Below are 22,530 nucleotides of genomic sequence, written 5' to 3'. Positions count from 1 at the left end.
TTCTCTTATTGGTACAGCTAGCATTTCTAGTACAATATTGAATAATATTGCTGGTCATGGCCATCCTTTCATCACCCCTGATCTCATTGAGAAGTTCTAGTTTATCCCCATTATAGATAATCCTTGCTAATTATTTTAGATACTGCTTTATCATTTTAAGGAAAGCTCTATTTATTCCCATGCTATATGCTTTTTTTAAAACTAGGAATGGGTGTTATATTTTGTCAAATACTTTTCCTGAATCTATTGAGATAATTATAATTTATGTTCTTTTTGTTATTGATACGGTCAATTTTGTTGATAGTTTTCTTGATATTGAAACAACCTTGCATTCTTGGCAAAAATCCCACCTGGTCATAGTGTGTGATCTTTGTGATATGTTGCTGTACCATTTTTTACTATTGTTTTATTTTTTAAAATTGCCTCAATATTCATCAGGAAAATTGGTCCATAGTTTTCTTTCTCTGCTTTCGTTCTTCCTGGTTTAGGTATCAGAATCATATTTGTAGCATAAAAGGAATTTATTAGGACTCCTTCTTTGCCTATTTTTCCAAATACTTCATATAGTATTGGAATTAGTTCTTCTTTCAGTGTTTGATAGAATTCACTTGTGAATCCTATGGTTTGGGCATGTTTTCTTAGGGAGCTAATTGATGGTTTATTCAATTTCTTTTCCTAACACACATTAATATTCTATTTCCTCTTCTGTTAATTTGTGCAACTTACATTATTTTTTGGTAAATATTCATCCATTTCACATAGATTGTTAGATTTATTGCCATATAATTGGGCAAAATAGCTCCTGGTAAGTGTTTTGATTTCCTCTGCATTGGTGGTAAATTTTCCTCTTTCATTTTGTGTGTGTGTGTTTTTTTTTAGGCAATTGGGGTTAAGTTACTTGCCCAGGGTCACACAGCTAGTAAGTGTTAAGTGTTTGGCCTAAGGCCGGATTTGAACTCAGGTCCTCCAGACTTCAGGGCTGGTGCTCTATCCACTGCGCTATGTAGCTGCGCCACCTTTTTCATTTTTGATGGTGATATTTTGGTTTCTTCTTTCTGTATTTTAATCAAATTAACCAAATTGTATCTTTTTTTGGGAAAAAACCCAGTTCCCAGTTTTATTAGTTCAATAGTTTTCTTACTTACAATTTTATTAATCTGTCTGTTTTTCAGGGTTTCCAATTTGTTATTTATTTGTGGATTTTTAATTTTTTTTAAATTTTATGCCCAATTCATTGTTTTGTTCTTTCTCTGTTTTATTGATGTAAGCATTTAGAGACATAAATTCCCCCTTAAGTACTGCTTTGGCTGCATCCCATAAATTTTGGTATGTTGTCTCATTGTGGTCATTCTCTTTAATGAAATTATTGATTGTTTCTGTGATTTGTTCTTTGACTCATTTACTTTTTAGGATTAGATTATTTAGTTTCCAATTAATTTTTGATCTATGTTTCCATCACCTTTTATTGAATGTAATTGTTATCATATTATGATCTGAAAAGGGTGCATTTGCTATCACTACTTTACTGCCTTTGACTGTGAGATTTTTATGTCCATGCTCAAATTTTATATATGTGCCATGTACAGTTGAGAAAAAGGTATGTTCCTTTTTATTTCCATTCAATTTTTTTTCCAGAGGTCTATCATTATCTAACTTTTCTAAAATTCCATTCATCTCCTTAATTTCTTTGTTGTTTATTTTTTTATTAGATTTATCTAGTTTTTTTTTTGGGGGGGGGAAGTTGAGGTCCCCACTACTTTGGTTTTACTGTTTCTTCCTGTAACTCATTTAACTTTTCCTTCAATAATTTGCATACTCTGTCATTTAGTAGATATGTTTAGTATTAATGTTACTTCATTGTCTATGGTACCTTTTTGCAAAATCTAGTTTTCCTGCTGATCTCTTTTAATTAGATCTATTTTTGCTTTTGATTTGTCTGAGATCATGATTGCTACCCTTGTTTTTTTCTTTTTACTTCAGCTGAGGAGTAATAGATTATTCTGTTCCAGCCCCTTACTTTTTTTCTGTGTATATCTCCGCTTCAAATGTATTTCTTGTAAACAATATATTGTAGGAGTATGGTTTTTAATTGACTTTGTTATCTGCTTTCTTTTTATGGGTGAGTTCATCTCATTCACATTCACAATTATGAGTATTAACTGGGTATTTTTCTCCATTCTGTGTTTCCCCCTACTGTTTCTCTTTTTCTTTCTCTCCTTCAACCCTGTCCCTCCTCAAAAGCATTTTGCTTCTGACCACTGCTTCACCCAGTCTGCCTTCCCTTCTTATTAATAGCCTCCCCCTGACCTTCTTTAATCACATCTCTTTCCTCTCCTACTTTTGTGTAGGGTAAGATACATTTCTATACCCAACTGACTGTGTATGATATTCTTTCATTGAGCCAATTCTGATGAGAATAAGGTTCAAGCATTGTCCAACCCCCATTGCCCCCTCTACTGGAAAAGTTCTTTTGCAACTCTTTTATATGCAATAATTTACCCCCATTATACCTCTACCTTCCATGTTCTCCTAGTGCCCTAACAATGATAAAGTTCTGAGGAATTATATATATCTTTTCCCCCTATAAGAATGTAAATAGTTTTATACCTTCATTTTAATATATATCATTATGTCATAATAAGCTCACACTGATGCCCTCTGTCTATGCACACTCTTTCCAACTGTCCTAATAAAGAAAAAACTTTTAGGAGTCACCAGTATCATTTCTTCATGTATGAAATATAAATACTTTAACCTTTTTGAATCCCTTATGATTTATGTTTCCTGTCTCAAGTCACATATGAAAGTTAAATTTTCTACTCAGGTCTGGTCTGTTCAGTAGGAATAATTGAAAGTCCTCAATTTGATTAAATACACATTTTCCCCCAAAGAATTTTACTCATTTTTGCTGGGTAAGTGATTCTTGGTTATGATTTGAGCTTTTTTGATTTCTGGTATATCATATTCCAAGCTTTTCACTCTTCTAATGTAGAAGCTGTTGAATCTTGTATTATCTTGACTGTGGTCACAACAATTGAATTGTTTCTTTCTAGCTGCTTATAATATTTTTTCCTTGACCTGGGATCTTTGGAATTTGGCAATAATATTGTGGGGAATTTTCATTTTGGGATCTTTTTCGGAAAGTGATCAGTGGATTCTTTTAATTTCTTTTTTACCCTCTGATTCTAGGATATCAGGGCAGGTCTCCATGGTAATTTTTTGAAATATGATGTTTAAGGTCTTTTTTTTTTTATCATGGTTTTCAGGTAGCCCAGTAATTCTTTTTTGCCATTTTAATAATATCTTATTTTTCCCCCCAATTATGTTCAAGAAAATTTTTAGCATTCATTTTTACTAGAGTTTGAGTTCTAAAATTTTCTCCCTTCCTCTTTTCTCTCCTTTCCCCTTTCCTGAAAACTGTAGGCAAGTTGATATAGGTTATACAGAAAAAATTTCATTAAGTGCCTTATGTTTCCTTTTTCCTTTTTACCTGTTTATATTTCTCTTTGGTCTTGATACTGGAAATCAAATTTTTTTGTTTAATTCTTGTCTTCTTCTTATTAAAATTTGAATTCATTCCCTTTCATTGAATGACCATTTCCCCCCTTTAAATATTATGCTTAATTTCACTAGGCAGGTGATTCTTGGTTGTAGTCTTAGCTTTTTTGCCTTCCAGAATATCATGTTACATGACCTCTGATCTTTTAATGTTGCAACTGTTAAATCCTGTGTAATCCTGATTGTGGCTCCCTGATATTTGAATTGTTTCTTTCTGGCCACTTGCATTATTTATTCCTTGACCTGATAATTCTGAAATTTAGCTATAATGTTTCTTGGATTTTTTATTTTGGGATCTCTTTCCTGAGGTGATATCAGTGGATTGTATCAATGTCTATAATGCCCTCTGGCTCCAAGACAACAAGGTAATTTTCTTTGATAATTTCTTGGAAGATGCTGTCCAGGTCCTCCTTTTGATTATGACTTTCATGTATGGGGAATGCATCAAAGTCCTGCTTACAGTGTCAGCAAAGGGTCTCCTGTAATCCCTTTCTGACCAATTCCCTGACCCCCTTACCATTTATGGGCTGAGAATTCTGAAAGGCACTGCCACAGCTGATTCAGTCCCTCCCAATGCCTACTGTTGTCTTTCTGGGCCCAGCCTACACTGGCACAGCCTGCTCTGGACTGTGCTCCAATTTCACTCTGGTGAAACAGACCTTTCTTGTCAACTTCTAAGTTTTTTGAGCTAGAAAATTTACCTTTGTTGGTTCTATCACTCTAGAATGCCTTTTGAGGTGTTATTTTAATGTTGCTTGGAGGAGAATTTGGAAAGCTCAGGTGAATCCCCATATTTACTCTGCCAGCTACTCTGACCAACCAGCATTTATTAAGAACCTACTTCATGCCAGACAGTATGCTAGGCACTGGGAATATAAGTACAAAGAATGAAACATCTCTATTGTGTGTTTTGGGTCAGATTCTTAGAAATTCTTGTTTTAGGTACTTCAGACTTTAAAGAACTTCCTTGAGCAGAAGCAAGATTATTAGGAATATAAGCAATTATGTCTTTCAATACTCAGCACACAGATAACAGAGAAGAACTGAGACAAAGTTATTAGGATTCAGACCATGGTAAGGAAGTGAAAGCAAAAAGGAAGAATGCCAAAAGGAAATATAAAAATATTCACATTTAAACCTTAATGTCGACTTTTACTGTTCTCTCATCCAACAAATAATCAATATGTCTTGTGTATCTTCCTTTTCTTTCTTTACTAGTACAGGACAGTGTTACACCTGCCTGTATTTTGAATTAGGTAAATGACAGGACATAAAACCACTGAACATCAAATTTTCAAGGGGCTTTAGAAATAATGTTTACAACATTCTTATTTTATAAATAAGGGGATAAGCACAGAGAATATAAGTGACTTTCCCAGGCTTACAGGTTAGTAAGTGGCCGATTGAGAACTTGGAATCTAACTTTCTTGACACCCATTGCAGTACTCCTTCCACTGTCCCATACTGCCTCTTTTCTCTGTCTTCACTTTCTTCCTCATCTACCAGAAGTCTAATCTTTGTTTATTTTTTATGTCTGGTAATGTCACTTTCTTCTGATGAATCTTCTATTGTATGTAGGGGAAAAAACAAAATTTCTCACTGTCTCTTATGGGTTCAATATCACCTGCAATCTTATACAAATATCTTCTTCCAGAATTATCTTGCTATTCTTCTTGACATACTTACTTTTAATATTTGAGTGAACATTTCCTCAAATTGATTTTTTTGCACTCTTGGCATAAATGCAGTCAGGTCATGGTGAATATTGAAATTTTGATATTTTAATTTTATATCAAATTTCATTATTGATGGTATTCTATATTTTTCCTATTATTTTTCTCTACTTGCTTTAGGTATCAGGACCATATTTTTCTCAGAGGGGTTTAGCAATATAGTTTCTCTCTTTGTGAACTGTTTATGTAACATTAAGATTATTTGATATTCAAATATCTGATGGAATTAATTTGGTATATTTGGGTCACTTTCCCCTCTTTGGGTATTCATTCATGGTTTCTCCAATTTGTTTTCCCAAGATAAGTCTATTTAGATTATCTTTTTTTTTTTTGTTAAACTGGGTCTTATGTATTTTTGTAAATATTCATCCTTTTGTTTTCTTATTGGTAATTTGTCCCCCCCCCCCTTTTTTGAGCAGGGAAATGACATGATCAGATCAGTGTTTAAGAAATATTAATTTGCCTGTTGTGTGAAGAAAAGAAGACCATTTAGGAGGTCATCATAATACTCCAGGCAAGAGATGATGAAGTTTGAACTAGGTTAGTGTCTGTATGAATGGTAAAAAGAGAGGAGCAGCAAACACGACAGATGTTTTGACTAGAATTGTCAAGGCTTGGCATCTCCCAGTCATTTGTCATCCCTTTGTAATCTGGTTTATGATTTTGCCACTCGTCTGAAACTGCTTCTTCCCAAGGTTGCCAAGAATGTCTTAACTGCTAAATCCAATGATCTTTTCTCTGTCCTTATTCTATTTGATCTCACTGTAGCTTTTGGCACAGTTGATCCTATCCTTTCCCCCTGAAATTCCATTACTCTATTACTGTTCTGGGTTTTCCTCCTACTTATCTGATTTTTTTTAGTCTCTTTTTCTTCTGGACCATCATCCTTGTGGGGAACCCTTAATGATCTCTCAATACCTTCTATTTTCATTCTCTCTTCTTATCTCTTATTTCTCTGTCTCCCTTTGTCTCCCCCTCTCTCTCCTCATCATTTTCCATGGCTTCAATGATCTCTATTCAGATGACTTTCAAATATTTAAATATTTGCCTTCAATATCTCATCTGAGCTACAGAACGATTGCCACTTGCCTGCAGATCCACCTGCATGTCCCATAATCATCTTAAATTTAACACACCCCAAACAGAATTAATTATATTTTCCTTAAATTAATCTGTCCTCCAAACTTCCTTATTTCTCTTAAAGACATCATCATTCTTCTAGTCACCCAGTTTTTAAGCCTCAGAAGTGTCCTTGATTCTTACCTCTTCCTTACTAATTATATCCAATTCATTGCTAACTCTTTATACAACATCTCTTAATTCCATTCTTTTTTCTTTAGGTAAATCACTATCAGTCTAGTTCAAGTCCTAGTCAACTTATGAATGAAATACTACAATATCATTTTAGTTACTCAATTTATTTCCAGGTTCTCAACTCTTCTATACAGTCTAAACAGAGCTGCCAAATTATTATTCATAAACCATGTATGTGGTACCAGATCATGGTACTTTTGTACAAATGTTTTCAGGGGCTTTCTATTGTTTCTTAGATAAAATGACTTCTCAATTGGGAATTTAAAGCCCTCCACAGTCTAGCTGCCACTTACCTTCCCAGTGTTGTTTCATATTACTCTCCTTCAAGTCATAGAAGATAGCTAGGCGATATAGTGGATAGAGCACAGGTCTTGAAGTTAGGAAGACCTGGGTTCAAATCCTGCCTCGGACACTTACTAGTTGTTTGACCCTGGGCAAGTCAGTTAAATTCTGTACCTCAGTTTCATTATTTGTAAAATGTGAATGATAAAAATAGCACCTATCTCATAGGGCTTGATATTCATTTAAAAATAATCTATCTATCTATCTATCTATCTATCTATCTATCTATCTATCTAGATATCTATCATTACAAACCTTACAACCATTCATGGATTCACTTTTCCAGTCAATCTATGATATTCCATGTCTAACCTCCATGCTTTTGTATTCTATGCCTGTAATGTACTCTCTCTTCAACTCTGCTTCCTAGTACCCCAAGCTTCTTTCAAAGTGCAGCTAAGTTGCCAAATCTTGCATGATACCATTCCCAATTCCTCTACTTGTTAGTTTTCATGCCTCGTGAAATTACTTCTTGAATTTACTTCTCTCTCTTTCTCTCTCTCACTCCCTCCTTCTCTCTCTCTCTCTCTCTCTCTCTCTCTCTGTCTCTCTCTCTCTGTGATCTCTATTTATCTATTTGCCCATAACTATGTATCTATATATCTATCCATCTTTCTGACACTTTCAGGTATAATGTGAGTTGAAGACAGTTTTTTTTTAAATTAGTATATCCATAATGCCTAACAAAGTACCTTGTATATATTTGGAGCTTTTTTGGTGAATTTAGTTGAATTAACCTCTGATTTCCTTAATTTACTCAGCCTCTGATTCCTCTTATATAAAATTTATATAATAACACTAATAATATTTAGCTTATAAGGTTTTTATGAGGATTAAATGAGCTAATGTACAGAAATCATTTTTTAAAGCCACAAAGCACAATCTTAGTATAAAGTATCATTATTCTTATTAAGAGACTGGCCAATTAGGAGAATCCTTTGGTACATCTAGATTTCATCAAAATATTTCACAAAGTCTGTCACTGTCTTTAGGACTTGTAAGAACTAGGCAGATTCCAAGATGATTGAATGAATGGACCTAGGAAAGATTAGTTGTAAAATGCTTAAGGTAACCTGGAGAAAGGCTTGTACTATGGTGTCCCAGGGATTCTTCATTAGCTTATTTGGCACTATTTGACACTGGTAGCAATGAGCGACATTTATCAAATTATCAGATGATACATGGCTCAAAACCTTGGTAAACAGTTTTTTACTGAAAGAAATTGGTATGACTTAAAACAACACCCCAAATATAACAGGCTTAATATGGAAAAATGTAAGCTTCTGCAGCTGAATATAAAACATCAATTACAGAAATAGAAGATGGAGAAGGTGTGGCTAGATATCAATGTGTGCTTATAGGAGCTTTCATTCTAAAGTTACACAGACTGTCCCAAACAAGCTCTACCAGATGGATCATTTCATGGGCAACTGTGCCTCAAATTCAATGGAGATACTGTCTAAAACTTTAAGGGCTTCCTGTAAGAGGGGGACCACCTTTTGGATTCAGTGGAATTCCTCTTCAAATGAATGAATGAATGAATGAGTGAGTGAATGAATGAATGAAAAAGCATTTATTGAGTGCTTACAATAAGCTTAGTTTTAGGTTCTCATGTACACTTTTTCGTCTTGCCTCATATATTCCATATTCATTTTGCTGTTTCTTCTAGAGAATCTTCTGGAACTCTTACACAGTCACTGCAATGCAGTGGCCCTTCTAGTTTTTCTAGGTCTTGCTCTTTCTAAGTTTCAGTGAAGAAAGTACTTTGAGTGGTAGAAAAACACAGAATTTTGGGTCGCAGGACCTAGTTTCAAGTCTTGCTTCTTCTACTTGCCATTTGGGAGATGGTGGGAAAATTATTTCACCTCTCTGGGCCTTATTTGTAAAGTCAGAGAGTTGGAATAAATGACATGTAAGGTACCTTCTCATTATGAATTCATGATTTTATAATGTTGTGATACGGTGTGTCTAGTGGACAGCAAATTCAAAATGATTCAACAGTTATTTTTTTCCTTATGGCAGCCCCATACTTCTATTTTTTTTCCTACTCTATGTTAAGAAAAGCATAATTTTCAGACTAAGTATGATAACAGTTCGAACGTAATATTTAGCTGGGATGTTCAGGAATAGGATTCTGTGGATGTTGAAGAAATTGGAGACCATATCATTTGAGAGTCAAGTTTGAGTGTGTCATGATAACTGTCATCCGGGACTTGATGGTCGGTTATAAGGACAAAAGACTAAATTTGTTACACAGATGATAGAACTAAAGTATACATTAAGTAGAAGTAGTCTTAAGCTTGACACAAGGGAGAAACTTCCTAATACTTAGAGCTATTTCAATGTGGAAAGTGTGCTCTTGAGAGAGAGGAGGTTTCATGTCAGTGGAGATCTTTAAGAAGAAGTTGAATTACTTGTTGGGGAATGTGATAGTGAAGACTGTTTTGTTCTATTTGACACCAGAGGGCCAGAATAGGAACATTAGGGAGTAGTTAGAGAGAGGTTGATGTAGGCTTGATCTCAGGAATGGTTTTATTAGAAGTGGAACTATCATAAAATGGAATGTGCTGCCTTGGGAACCAGTGGATTCCTTCTCAATGGAGGACTTCAAATAGAGACTTGATCTCTTGTGGGATTGTGGGGATTCCTTTCCCATTATATGACCTCTGAAGTTCCTTCCAACACAAATTCTGTAATTCCTGTGTACAGATTGTACTAAATGGCTGCTGAATCTTGCCCAACTCTGAAGTTCTGTGGTTATCAGAATTATTTTCATCATCCGTGTCAACTCTCTTGTGGGCCATATTCCTTTTCATTAACTAGGCAACTGATATCTTACAAAGATGATAGGAATAAGAATGATCGGTTCTAGGATATATTGCTTCTGAGAGCAGGAAAATAAAAACAATAGCAATAGGTCTTCTGCATTGTAAGTAGCATAATTTGTGATGCTGGGTATAAAAATCATTGACATCAGTCTTCACTAAGGCATAACAAGCTACTGAGCAACAATAATTGCTACAAAGCTGACTATGTGCCATGGTTCACTGGAAAAAAATCAAAGCATAAAATGTGGGTTTCTTTTGTCTATTAGTCCAACAAGATGACCATATTCTAAAGCACCAAATGAGCTCAAACCTTCTTGAGACAGTTAAAATGGCCAGTGATGACCTGCTCTTTATTAAACATTAATCTTTGGCTACTTCTGAATAGACCAGTGAGTTCATCATCTGCCTATGACTCATGCTATCATGTTATTAAACCTTGATCCTGAAGGAAAGCAGTTTTCATTGCATTGAGGCTGGCACTCACACATCTTAGTGTAATTTGAAAATTGGCAGTTCACAGAATATTAAATTAAAAAGTGCTACTTGGACTTTGTAGGCCATTGTCTGTCTTGTGACAGCAAGATCATGTACTCTGATAAAATGGCTGTCCAGAAAACAATGGCAAAAGGAGATATTATCAAGGAGCGACATCAATATCTTATATATAGTATGATAAACACATTAATTTTTGCACGTGATTTCTCATAGCTCAGCATTTAGACCTGATGAAATTCTGAACAGCATGTAAATTATATGGAGACTTTAAAGACATCCTTTTTATTTGTGCTCACGAATCCATAAATATATCATTCCAGGTGAGAGTATGACAAGCAATTCTGAATATTGTAATCAAGAAACATTTTATTCATGATCAAAAAAGAATTTCACATTTTGCAATGTTTAGAGATCTAGCTAACTCTAACTGTGACTTTACAGCCCCAACTAAAGCAAAGATCAAACAATTAATCTGTGTGTTTAATCAAGGTAGGAAGTCAATGAAGATATAAGGTTTTTAAAGTATATTTAAATCTCAATTATGGGATTAAGCATCAGTCATTAATTAAGCAGTTACAGCAATTGCTTTATCTTTCACACTTTGATGGTTTACTGTGGGGCCAGAATAAGGAAACCACTGGGCTCCAGGTTACAATCAGAGAGTCACTGTATTATAGGCTGATTCACATACTATCATGTCAGTTTTGCAACTGTGTGGAAACACCATCATTATCATTTAGCATTCATTAACATCATACTTATGGCAAAATCTTATTCATATCCCTCACATCATACACTTACTTGATTATACATATAAAGTTGAACAAGCAGAATTTGTTTAGAATTCCTTTAAAAAAGCCCCTTAATCTTAGTTTCTTCCCTCTGAGATATATCCTTTTTACTCTGTATATATCTTGTTTTCACATGATTGTTTTCATTTTGTCTTGCCCAGACTGAGCTCCCAGAAAGCACAGATTATTTCCCCTCCCCTTTCTTTTCATCTCCAGTGCTTAGCATAGTGCTTGACATAGGGTAGGCTTGTTGACTTGATAACTAGACATGAAAGTTCTCAAATGAATTTTTTTTTCCTCTTGTCCTTCTGGGTAATTACAACTCCCAACTACTGGTACCATCGACTACTGCCAAATCCATCTGTTAATTCATTTTCCATCAATAATTGTGCCAGAAGGAAAATAGACAGAGATTTGATATCTCTTCAGTCTAGAAATTCTTTTGATTAGTGATGATGAGGCAACAGTAACAGTGCATAATTGCCAAACTACACAATGCTGATCTATAGAAATGATAGTAGCTAAAGGGAATTCAAGCTTTATTTCAGTTTGGTGGAGTTGTGAATTGATCCAGCCATTCTGGAGACCAATTTTGAACTATGCCCAGAGGGCTATAAAACTGTGCATACCCTTTGACCCAGCAATACCACTACTAGGTCTATATCCCAAATAGATCATTAAAAAGGGAAAAGGACCTGAAAGTGCAAAAATATTTATAGCAGCTTTATTCATGGTGGCAAAATATTGGAAATTGAGGGATGCCCATCAATTGGGGAATGGACAAATAAGCTGTGGTATATGAATGTAATGGAATACTGTTGTGCAATAAGAAATGATGAACAGGCAGATTTCAGAAAAACCTGGAAAGATTTGTACCAACTGATGCAAAGTGAAATGAGTAGAACCAGGAAAACATTGTACACAGTACCAGCAACATTGTGTGATGATCAACTATGAATGACTCGGCTCCTCTCAGCAACACAATATTCCAAGACAAGTTAAAAGGACCCATGAATGAAAATGCTAACCATATCCAGATAAAGAACCGATGGACTCTGAAAGTAGATTGAAGGATATTTTTTCACTTACTTTATTCTTTTTCATGTTTTTTTTCTTTTGATCTCTTTCTTCTTTCACAACTGTGAGTAATACAAAATATGTTTTACATGATAACACATATATAGATTATATCAAATTGCCTACAGGGGAAACTAGGGAGGAAAGGAGAAAAAATTTGGAACTCAAAATTTTGTAAAAATGAATGCTAAAAATTGTCTTGAGATGTAATTGGGGAAAACAAAACATATTTAAAAAAAGACTTGAAAACTGGTTGGGTATGTGGGTTGAGGGATAGTAAAGAACTAAGGATAACTCCAAAGGCTATGAACATGAATGTCAATCACTGACAAGTGGGGATGTTTAATATTCTGCAGCAAAATTTCATTAAGTGCCTTTAGGACTTAGAAAACAGTTCATATTCTTGCTCCAGAAAACTTCAGTACCTTAGCTATTAATAGCAACATATGTTCAAAACTCACAGAATATTTTCATAGCTTTATTTTTCATGAAGTTTTTCTTCTGCATTTGAGAATTATTTGAAGACAAATTTTAGTTTTCAGAAATTCTTTTTAGAAATGAAAGGATCTGTACCTGCTTAGGTGGTCTTGATGACCTAATTTACTTATAAGAATGTTTTATTCACTTATATTCAAAATCCCTTTGAAGTATCTTACTTAGGATACTTCAAAGGCATTTCTGAGCTTTTGGCTTTGGCCTTCAGGCTCTTGGATCAGGGGCTGAATGCACCAGATTTTAGAAGGCAGAAACATGTCAAGCAAGAAACTACTGTGGAATCCAGGAAACTAAGATGCCATGTCAAAACCAAACCAAGCCAAACCAAACCAAACCAAAACAAAACTGCATGAAGTGTTTTGGTGAGAGGAAGCCTTGTATAGTGGACAGAATACTGAACTTGGAGTCTGGAAGAACCGAATTTGAATTCTGCCTTAAATGTCTACGAGTTTGTTGACCCTAGGCAAATTACTCACTCCCTCTGGCTCTCAATTTCTTCCCTTGTAAAACTAGATGGTTAGAGTAGATGAAGTTCAGTATCCCTTCTGGCTGTGACCACTGTATGGATAGAGAGAGCTTAAACAATTCTTGTCTTAAAATTATTTGTCTACATGCCTACATTTCCAGTTGCATAGAGCAAAGATTTTTTTTGGGGGGGGCTTGTTTTTGTCTTCATATACCCAGGGCCTTGAGAATGTCTTTCACATGGAAAATGATTAATAGAAGTTTGTTTAATTGAAATAAATAATAAATAGTCAAAAAGTGAGCCCTTAGGTCACATTCTACATTCCAATTCTCATACTTAGAATAGTGACTACTGGAGAAAGTTCCACAAGATAACTGTTCAACATTCAATTTCAGATGTCTAAATTAATCAAGTTAATGGAGTAATTGTCAAGTTTTCACTTCCCTTTGCTCTGTGTAGTAGACTCCTTGCCTAATTTGTTCCCTCAGGAAGATGAGGTGCTCCCCTTTTAAGGAGAATTGTCTCTTCCTGTTAACTTGGAGTCAAATGGTTCTCTGGACTTCTCAGAAAATATAAACTTCATCCAGTTCATTCCTTAAAATATCTCCTCTAATGTTCTGGCTCAAGCAGCATAAACCATTTGAGATTTTATCTTTTTGTGTTGAACTTTTCAGAGGAATAATGTAATCTTAGTCATTCTGCCACCTGGGTCCAGACATTTAAAAAAAATCAGTTACTTGTCTAATCATATTTAATTATGTTTGTTTGTATTTATTTTAATTCTGAATGAGAAATATCACTGTAATACTATGATAATATTTGTCCAGATTACACAGGAACTGGTAGGACATATCAAGTAGGAGGAAGAAAGTTCATTGTATTTACAAGGAAAAGAGGGAAGACAATAACAACAACAACAACAACTATAATAAGAACACTTTCATGTAGCACTCTGATTTTCAAAGAGCTTTTATATCTGCTTGTTGCTTTCAATCCTCACAGCAACCCTGTGAAGTAGGGAGTATTATTTTCTCCATTTTATATGTGAGGAAACTGAATCTGAGAGAAGTTAGATGACTTTCCTGTCTTGTAGTTAATAAGTGTCTGGAACAGGATTCAAATTCAGGTCCTTCTTATTCCAAGTCTAGCATTCTATCCACTAAGGAATAAAACTTTTTTTGGGGGAGGATGGCTAGTTAAAATATCAATTGGTACAGAGTTTACCTGTGCATTTCTCCATCACTAAAAGCCTAAATTTGAATAAATATATCTTAAATTATCCTACAATTGCCACCATTCCAAATCAAGTTTTTGAAAGTTTATTAGAAATAACACTATTTTAAAGTACCATAGACAGTATTACAACCCCCAAAAGGTGATTGAAAGGAAATCAGTAACTTCAAACTTATATGCCTACTCTCCAATTCTTACGAACTCTTTTTAACAGTGAACTATATATGTATCACAGGTACCCTCGATTCAACTATCAAAAGAGAATATGCTGGATTTCGCATAGTCATGCAGTTCAGTGGATAGTGTAGAGAATATAAGAATCTGCTGTGTAAATATATAGCTTTTGTAATAAAAAAACCCAGCAAAATTCCAGAGTAAGAGATTGCATATAATTCAAGCTATATTTTATCATTTCAAAAGAAGTAGAACTGAATGAAACAAACTAAAAATAACAGTAACAAAATGAGGTAAAAGAAAAGAAAATCTTGAAGCAAATCCATGTCTCCCTGAAGAAAGGGGAAAAAACAAAGGGAGACTGAGGGGAAAGACATGCTTGAATATTAAGAAATATATATTTTTTGAGTAGCAGAAGTAAATACAGTAAAGAGGCAACTGTGATGGGATAGGAAGTGGCTGGAGCTCAGTCTGAATTGGAGGGTGGGTTAAGTTTCAACTGTTTCAAGCAAAATAAACTATAGTGTGGTATGAATTACTTGTGATAAGTAATACTTTTGACATAGTTTTATTCTATGAAATGTGTGTGCTTCTAATGATCATAAGCTAATTTAGGAATCTGACCTTCACCAGGCAAAACTGGGTTAAACTAGCATTTGTGTATTTAGTTAATTCTTTGTTAAATGTCATTTGCACATCTCCTTACTCTTTTGTTATGTTTTTAATTTTAAGGCTTTTGAGAATATGTGTGTGCGTGTGTGTGTATACATACTTTAAAGAAATATACAAATCTTTGATTCTTACTAAAGAGCACACTTTAATGATTGGTAGAGATATTGTAGTGGGCTTTGGGAAGTCAAAGATGTCAAGAATCCTCAAGTTCACATTGAGAGTGGATGAGTCAGGAACTCAACTGTTTTGGAGAGATTATCTACCCTGTGTCTTAAATTCTCTTTCTCTTTAGCTTTTTTATATCTTCTATGAGAACTCTTGTTTCTCTGTTCTAATTTCCAACTCTTTTTCATTAATTTCTTTTAAACTTTTATTTCTATTCTGAACTATTTTAGCATTTTTTTTTACTGTTATGCCATTATTTGGGGGGGGTCTTTTGGAGGTATTATTTTGTTATCTATTTCATTCTGTGTTTTTTAATTTCTATCTCTTATTATGTAGTATATAACTACTGTGATATATCCTTTTTCACACTGCTGTTTTTTTATCTATCATTCTTAATACTGGTTTATCAGAGTTGATACTGAGCTTATTCTCAACCTTCCTTTTTCACCCTATTTTCTGTCTGATCTTTCTTTTCTGTTTCAGATAGCATATATGAGCCACATCCCCATAGTTTGCCCTCCACTATCTAATGACACTTATTTTCTTCTTTTCAGACCACCAGAGCTTGACTGCTTCAAGGTGTGCCCAAACTGTACCACAGAGGAAGACAAAAAAAGGGTAAGTTCATCCTCACCACTTCCATTCCTTCTGTACGGAATTCCCTTCCCCTTCAGTCATTGACATATCTCACCCTTTCATGGTTGGCTGATTTTCTTATTTCCTGTTCTGAGAGAGAATCCTATTCTTCCTCAATGGTGGGGGATGAAGGTATCAGAGCAGATTGTTGTCAAGAAGAATCTTTGAGGGAAAAATCCACCATAAGCAATATTCAAGATGGTGGTCTGGTGTGATAGTCATACTACTAGTTAATTGTGTAGGGTTTTGGGGTAGTGGGGTGGTTTCATCAAATCATCTTCTATTGTTTATTCAGAAGGCTTTACTCGTGAAAAGATATTTCTTTTCTTCTTTCTGTCATTTATCAGGTCTGATAAACTCTCCATCAGGCCAACTTGCAAGTACAGGTAGAACCATATTAAAATGTAATTGGGAAATGTTGAACAAAATAAATAAAAATACAATACAATATAGATAATGCTAACTTGTCATTTTCTAAGTCAATACATGGCCAGCTGGGATCCTTTCTCTATTTGGAGTTTAATACTACTGATTTAAATGACTTCACTTGGTACATTTTATTGTTTTAAGGAGCTAATGCGTAGTATCCTTATAATGAAATATAATCTGACTTTGCTATTTTTGTGATGTTAAAAAAAGAAAACAGGAAAATCCAACCTATTTGTTGAGACCATTAGTATGATGGCCAATAGAAATAGCAGTGTGACACTATCTGTACAATCCTGAATCAAACTGAAACTTTGCCCATGGAGCATGTTACTCATAATAAAATCTGGGTCTTTCCTAGTCAAATAGTGAGGACTAATTATTTTCTCAGAGTTAATTAGGCAAAGTATTTTAAGAGGACAGTACACACAATGAACTATTGCAAGAAGAATGTGGGAAACTAGATATTTAGGAACTGAGAAGGCAGATGGAAGCTAGCTTTGGTCCATAGAAAAGGACCATGATAAAATTTTATTAGGATTTCATTAGAGGCCTAATGAACAATGCCAAAGAGGACTGTACAGCCTGATGAATCAACCCAAGCAATGCTTCCTTGCATCATGAAATTCTTCAGAGACAAATGGTAAAGGGTTTTAATTTCTTCATCTAAAAATAGTAAATGTGGCATTCTCCTTAATGATTCAAGTCAGTTTTTTGTTTGTGTTAACAAATTACTTTATTTTTAATATCTACTATCTCTTGATTCTCATAACAGTACTGTAATGGCAGGCTCTCCTGGTATCATTATTCTTATAATACAGATGAAGAAATTGAGGTCAAAGGAGTTGTAGTAGCTGTCTCAAGGTCACATAGCTGAGATGAGATTAGAACCTGGACCTCCCAGGTTCCAAGTATTACACTTTGTTATACACTATGTCTCCTTCTCATGTATTTTATATCTTGAAAAGAAAAATAAACATTTCTTTTCTTGAAAAAAATTATTTAAAAAGTCAATAATAGTCATAAATTATAACTATTTAGACTATTTACAGAGTACCATAAGGGATATAAACATGTATTTGTGTGCCTTCCAACAGATCTTTTAAACATATATCCGACTTAGAAATTGGGACAGTATGAGAACCATAGTATTATAGATTTAGAACTGGAAGAGACCTGAACAGTTAACTAGTCTAATATTTTGATTTTACAGATGTGGAAACTAAGGCCCACACAGATTAATCACTTTCTCAAGGTCATATGAGTGGCAATAACCAAACTTGAATTTGAATACAGACCTGATTAAAAATTTTCCATTTCCCCTTTATGGAATGTCTTCTTCTGTTGTTACATAAACTTTTTAAAGGCAAGGAGTTCCCTTCCCTTCCCTTCCCTTCCCTTCCCTTCCCTTCCCTTCCCTTCCCTTCCCTTCCCTTCCCTTCCCTTCCCTTCCCTTCCCTTCCCTTCCCTTCCCTTCCCTTCCCTTCCCTTCCCTTCTCTCAAGCTTGTTTTGGGAGAGAATGATATTCTTCCTTAATGGTGAGGAATGAAAGTGTTAGAGTAGGTTACTGCCAAGAAGAATCTTTGAGGGAAAAATCTATCATGGGCAATAGTCAATATGGCAGTCTGGTGTGATAATCAAACTATTAGTTAACTGTGTGGAGGACTGGGTGAATTGGTTCTATCAAATCATCTTCTAATGCTTATTTGGAAGGCTTCACTCTTGAAAAAGAAGTTTCTTTTCTTTTCTTCTTTCTGTATTTATCAGATGTCAAACTTACCCCCAGGCCAACTCCTTCTCATCTCTTTTTCATATGTGTTCACTTCTAGCATCTCCAACCTACCCTGGCACTCTCTGAAGTTCTCTCTACCTGAAGATGAAATTTGCTTATTGCACACAATAGGTACACAAATTTGAAAGGCTATGTATATTGTTGACAAATGCAATTATTATTACATTAATTAATTATTATTACATTAATCAATTATTATTACATCTATGAGGTAATCAGAAAACAAAATCAATTTCTATGGGTGAGAAGTGCTGTCCTAAGAGATTTGCTATTTCTCTGAGTCTGCACCTCTTAGTTCCAACTGAAGAGCATTTGAGATAGCTCTGAAGTAATTCTAAAAAGTAAATAACATTTTTGTTTACTCTAAAAATGCACGTGCATCTATATATTTTCAAATATACTTTCTGAAAGCTTTTACCACACAGAATTTTTTAGGGGGAGAACATATAACTTAGAAATAATGATTTAGTAAACAAATAATTTAAAATATTTGATGTTTGGTGTTTCAGTTTTTAAATCAATCAACTATCAACAAACACTTAGTATGTACCAGGCACCTTAATTTTTTGCAAAAGCAGATTTTGGTGAGGGAAGGGTGAGGAAGAATTTCTTCATCTATAAAAATGAATGAATGATCCATACAATTCTGAAGGGGCCAAATGTTGATTTCTGCTACTCTTATAAATGTATTAACCTTGAAGAGACGACCCAGAGGATATTCATTTTAATCTGTTAACTCTTTAGGCACTATCTTAAAGTTGAAAGAAAGTCCCATTACAATTTTACTAGCCTTCTCTTCTTATTATAAGACAAAGACTAATTCCTTTTTCAAAGTACATTTAAAAATTATAGCTGAGTATGTTATGGAATAATTCACATACTTAAACAGATCTTAATAACTGCTCTTAAGCTAACTTAAAATAACTAGAGTAGAATCTTTAAACCAGAATTGGAGCAGACCTTAAAAGTTGCTAAAAATTCCTAGTTTCCTTCTAAAACCAAGTGTAATGACACCTTCTACATGAAGCTTTTCCTGATTCTCCTAGCTGCTTATGTGACTCCCTCCACAAAATTAGCTTGTACCTATTTTGTATCTTATACTTATTTATATACCTATTTTTTCCCCATGATAAGATTTAAGGGCTTCAGAAAGGGACTATTGTATTTTTAGCTTTGTTTTCCTAGCACCTGCCATAGTTCCTGGCATGCAGTTGGTATTCAATACATTCTGATTGATTGATATAATTTAGGCCACTTTCCTAATTAATTTGCCTTATATCTGTGCAATATGGTTTGACTTTGTCTCCATGTTTGAGGACCACGTTTTTTAAAATTTACCCACTTCACCTTCTCTGAGATGCTTGGAAATCTCTTTCCAATCTATTCTATTCTTTTTAAGTGACAGTGACTAGCACACCAGTTTTACTTAACCATTTAACAAAGAAATGTTTATTTCATAGGTATAGCAAAAATAAGCATATAAATATTTTATTTAACACCTTAGGGACACAATCGCCATTATACTTCCTGTGTCTCTTGGAAGGAGAGGGTATTTAGGCTCGAGGATTCTGGATCTTGGGCCTTGAACTCCTGAGTAGATAATCCATTACCTGCATCTGGAATTGTAAAGGACAAATACAATAGGCCTGGTCTGTTTCTCAGGACCACATGACCTAAGAGGGGCAGGAAGGTAACTTTCCTCCCTTCTTGTATGATTTCACTTAATTTCAGTCCTACACTATTCTCCACATTCTTTCAAATATCAGTCAGCACTCATGCCTCAGCAATCGCATCCATCATTCTTTTAATATACAAGAAATTAGTCTGGATCAGGTGCCTTGTATTCAACAAGAACAACTAGTTGTTTTCTTATAAATCATCTTCTCCTTTTTTTACGTTTTTCCATCATTCCTCCTTTATCTATTTTTTTGTGTATATTCAAAATACTTCAACGGCCCTTGTTTTGGAGTATCTGTATGATGCTGTGAATAGAACACAAGACTTGGAATCAGGAAGACTTGATTTTGAATCATGCTTCAGACACTTAACTTCTCATGTGACCCTGGGCAAGTCATTTAAAACTCTGTCTCCCTAAGTTTTCTCTTTGGTAAAATGGGGATAACAATAGCATCTATATCCAGGGTTATTGTGAGGATCAAATGAATTAATATACATAAAAGTAATTTGTAAACTTTAAAGTAATATATAAGTGTAGTTATGATTGTTGTTATATCTTTTTCAGTGACAATGTACCTCTCCTCTACTACCCAAATGATCCCTCTCAATTAAAAAGAAAAGGAAAATACAATCCTTGTAACAAATAATCATAGTTAAGCAAAGCACATACATCCATTTATCATGTTTTGAGATTCCTATGTCATTCCTCACTTGGAGCTCATCACCCCTCTCTCAGGAGGTGAAGCCTACTTCATCATTGTTCCTATGGTGATATGCTTGATTGCTACATTGCTCAGCATTTTTAATCACTTCACAATGTTGCTATTGCTGTATACATTGTTCTCCTCACTCACTTAACTCCTCATCAATCCATACAAATCTTCTCAGCTTTCTTTGAAACCTCCCCTTTCACCATTCCTTATGGTACAATAATAATCCATTTCATTCTTATATAATAATTTGTCTAGCCATTCCCCATTTGATCACCAACTCCTTTGTTTCCAGGTCTTTATATAGCAATTTATTGAATAAGGTATCTAATACTACTCTTATAGAGAAGACGGAGGGATATGAACTAAATGATCATACAATTGGATAGACACAGAGCTGTTTTAATGGTTGGTTTCAAAAAGTATTTGTTAATGGTACAATGTCAGGCTGGCAGGAGGTCTCCAGTGGAATGCTCCAATGATTTGTGCTTGGCCCTGTGCAGTTTAACATTATTTTTTACCAGTGACTTGGATAAAGGGTTAGAGGGCACACTCATCAAAATTCCAGATGACACAAAGCTGGGATGAATTGTTAATGCACTCAATAACAGGATCCAAAATGTTTTTGAGAGGATAAAGCATTGAACTGAATTAAAATTCAAGAGGGATGTATATGTGTGTGTATATATACATATATACATATATATATGCTATACATATATTTCTTAATTTTTTAAAAAAGCTTCATAAGAACAGAATGAAAGAAGCAGGTATGTACTAGTAAATATTTAAAAAATTTTAAAGTATGCATGACACACTTTTAATTTTAATCTGCATTATTAGCACGCAATGAGGAGAAATGACACATGTAGGGTTGGGCTCTTTGTACGGAACATCTACCTCACAGTTAGAGTTGTCAAAAGGTGGAATGGGCTGCCTTAGAAAGAAATTCATTTTTCCTTGCTGGAGGTCATTCAAAAAAAGTTGGATTTCTTATTGGTCATACTCCCATAGAAATTGTCTTAAATGGTTTCTGAGGCCTATTCTAGCAGCCTATAATCTATTCATCCATTCTGGCCTTCTAGTGAGTCCTTGATAAGATACTCCTCCTAACTTTATAAATTTTCACTGGCTATTTCCCATGCTTGCAATCCTCCCCTCCCCATCTCTCTCTTCTACTTCCTTTGACTTCCTTAAGGTTTCAGCTAAATTTGTACCTTTTGCAAGGAGCTTTCCTGATCCACCTTAATTCTAATGCTTTCGCTCCATGATTATTGTAATTATCTCCAAATTTACCCAGGATAGTTTACATAGTTATTTGCCTATTGTCTCTCCCCATTAAACTGTGAAGCCCTTGAGAGCTAGGTTTGTTTTTGAATTTTTTTTCTTTCTTTTTATTTCCAGCATTTAGCACAGTTCCAGGGACAATGATATGCACGTCAAAAATTCTTGTTGACTGACTGACATCGTAGTACTGGTTCTACCAGTACCCTCATAACATACAAAAGAAACACAACACAATTCCTGAAATATATGGGAAACTAAATTAGCATTTTTGAATGAAGGAATGAATGGATGAATGAATGAAATCCTTATCTTACTTCTCCATTTTAGGTTAAGGTAATATTCTGTATTGCTATCATACCTCACTCAATACTGTTTTTAAATCCTCATTTTAGCTGCTAGCACTTAACTAAGAAACTCCTAAGGATCTCCTAATTCATCACTGAAATGAGACACCACTGAAGTGAAACCTAAATGTTTTTTGGCCCAGCCACTCTAATAGCTATGATAAATGGTGCATGTGATTTAGAGTTAAGTAGGATTTTATTTAATTGAGAATTTGGCTACTATATGTAATTCTTGTTAACTAAGACATTTGAAAAATTGCCAGTGGAGCCAAGAACCTAGTTCAAAATATTATTTGGGGAAAAAAAATGAAAAA

The sequence above is a fragment of the Phascolarctos cinereus genome, unplaced genomic scaffold (genome assembly GCF_003287225.1).
Source record: "Phascolarctos cinereus isolate Bilbo 61053 unplaced genomic scaffold, phaCin_HiC Scaffold_9;HRSCAF=440, whole genome shotgun sequence".
In the NCBI taxonomy this organism is placed as follows: domain Eukaryota; kingdom Metazoa; phylum Chordata; class Mammalia; order Diprotodontia; family Phascolarctidae; genus Phascolarctos; species Phascolarctos cinereus.
Note: the sequence above shows the minus strand (reverse complement) of the source record.